The sequence below is a fragment of the Syngnathus floridae genome, unplaced genomic scaffold (genome assembly GCF_059516105.1).
Source record: "Syngnathus floridae isolate MCC-2025c unplaced genomic scaffold, RoL_Sflo_1.0 HiC_scaffold_135, whole genome shotgun sequence".
NCBI lineage: Eukaryota > Metazoa > Chordata > Actinopteri > Syngnathiformes > Syngnathidae > Syngnathus > Syngnathus floridae.
Window position 1 is genome coordinate 27,501 of NW_028284159.1, and position 2,815 is coordinate 30,315.

The window sequence follows — 2,815 nt, forward strand, 5'->3', positions numbered from 1 at the left end:
CCTGGTACCTAAAATTTTCTCCAGCGGCGGGCCCCGGGCCTAAACTTTCTCCGGGCCGCGCAACACGCACTCTCCGCCGGACACCGACGGAGGCAACGTCCCCCTCCTGCGGTGACAAAAAAAATCCACTCCTGGTACCTAAAATTTTCTCCAGCGGCGGGCCCCGGGCCTAAACTTTCTCCGGGCCGCGCAACACGCACTCTCCGCCGGACACCGACGGAGGCAACGTCCCCCTCCTGCGGTGACAAAAAAAATCCACCCCTGGTACCTAAAATTTTCTCCAGCGGCGGGCCCTTGGCTGAAACTTTCTCCGGGCCGCGCAACACGCACTTTCCGCCGGACGCCGGTCCCAAAGCGCCACCCCGGACCACCACAAGGCTACAGCCACCATCCCCAAGCGCCACCCCCGACCGCAGCAAGTCGACCGCCACCAGGCGACAGCCACCATCCCCAAGCGCCACCCCCGACCGCCACCAGGCGACAGCCACCATCCCCAAGCGCCACCCCCGACCGCCACAAGGCGACCGCCACCATCCCCAAGCGCCACCCCCGACCGCCACCAGGCGACAGCCACCATCCCCAAGCGCCACCCCCGACCGCCACAAGGCGACCGCCACCATCCCCAAGCGCCACCCCCCGACCGCCACCCCCCGACCGCCACAAGGCGACCGCCACAAGGCGACCGCCACCATCCCCAAGCGCCACCCCCCGACCGCCACAAGGTGACCGCCACCATCCCCAAGCGCCACCCCCCGACCGCCACCCCCCGACCGCCACCAGCCGACCGCCACCAGCCGACCGCCACCAGGCGACCGCCACCAGCCGTTCGCGGTGTGCGCCTCCGGCGCCACCGGTCCCCAAGCACCATCCCCAAGCACCATCCCCGACCGCCACCCCCCGACCGCCACCCCCCGACCGCCACCAGCCGACTGCCACCAGCCGACCGCCACCAGCCGACCGCCACCAGCCGTTCGCGGTGTGCGCCTCCGGCGCCACCGGTCCCAAGCACCATCCCCAAGCACCATCCCCGACCGCCACCCCCCGACCGCCACCCCCCGACCGCCACCAGCCGACCGCCACCAGCCGACCGCCACCAGCCGACCGCCACCAGCCGTTCGCGGTGTGCGCCTCCGGCGCCACCGGTCCCCAAGCACCATCCCCAAGCACCATCCCCGACCGCCACCCCCCGACCGCCACCAGCCGACCGCCACCCAGCGACCGCCACCCGCCGTTCGCGGTGTGCGCCGTTATCCGCCTCTGGGTGGTCCTTGCCGGGCGTGGATCGGCGTCCGCTGTCGGTAGGTGACGGGACCATAATTGGCCCGCGGACCAGCCGGCGGGGCTCTATGGAAAAGCCCACCCGCCTTCGCTGGTTCCCCGGTCGGCCACGAGTAGCGATAATTCGGCCTCTTCGCCCGGAGCGCGGCTCAACTTAAGCGAAAATGCACTAAGTGCCAAAGCCCATTCATTTACAACGGCGTGTCCGCCAGAGGGCGCGTTTCCCGCCGCGGACCGGCCGGCGGGGCTCGTCGGAGAGCGTATCCGCCTCTCGGTGGTCCTTGCCGGGCGTGGGTCGGCGTCCGCTGTCGGTACTTTACGGGACCGCAATCGGCCCGCGGACCAGCCGGCGGGGCTCTCTTGAGAGCTTACCCGCCTTCGCTGGTTCCCTGGTCGGCCACGAGTGGCGAGAATTCGGCCTCTTCGCCCGGAGCGCGGAGCGACATTTGCGAAAATGCACTAAGTGCCAAAGCCCATTCATTTACAACGGCGTGTCCGCCAGAGGGCGCATTTCCCGCCGCGGACCGGACGGCGGGGCTCGTCGGAGAGCGTGTCCGCCTCTGGGTGGTTCCTTGCCGGGCGTGGGTCGGCGTCCGCTGTCGGTGGGTGACGGGACCATAATCGGCCCGCGGACCAGCCGGCGGGGCTCTCTTGAAAGCTTACCCGCCTTCGCTGGTTCCCTGGTCGGCCACGAGTGGCGAGAATTCGGCCTCTTCGCCCGGAGCGCGGCTCAACTTTTGCGAAAATGCACTAAGTGCCAAAGCCCATTCATTTACAACGGCGTGTCCGCCAGAGGGCGCATTTCCCGCCGCGGACCGGCCGGCGGGGCTCGTCGGAGAGCGTGTCCGCCTCTCGGTGGTTCCTGCCGGGCGTGGGTCGCCGTCCGCTGTCGGTACTTTACGGGACCACGTTCGGCCCGCGGACCAGCCGGCGGGGCTCTCTTGAAAGCTTACCCGCCTTCGCTGGTTCCCCGGTCGGCCGCGAGTAGCGAGAATTCGGCCTCTTCGCCCGGAGCGCGGCTCAACTTTTGCGAAAATGCACTAAGTGCCAAAGCCCATTCATTTACAACGGCGTGTCCGCCAGAGGGCGCATTTCCCGCCGCGGAACGGCCGGCGGGGCTCGTCGGAGAGCGTGTCCGCCTCTCGGTGGTTCTTACCGGGCGTGGGTCGGCGTCCGCTGTCGGTACTTTACGGGACCACGTTCGGCCCGCGGACCAGCCGGCGGGGCTCCCTAGAAAGCTTACCCGCCTTCGCTGGTTCCCCGGTCGGCCGCGAGTGGCGAGAATTCGGCCTCTTCACCCGGAGCCCGGAGCGACTTTTGCCATTTTTTTTCTAAGTGCCAAGGGCTCTCGCGCCGCGATGCGTCCGCCTCTGCTGGTTCCCCGGTCGGCCGCGAGTGGCGATAATTCGGCCTCTCCACCCGGAGCCCGGAGCGACTTTTGCCAAATTTTTTCTAAGTGCCAAGGGCTCTCGCACCGCGATGCGTCCGCCTCTGCTGGTTCCCCGGTCGGCCGCGAGTGTCGAGAATTCGGCCTCTT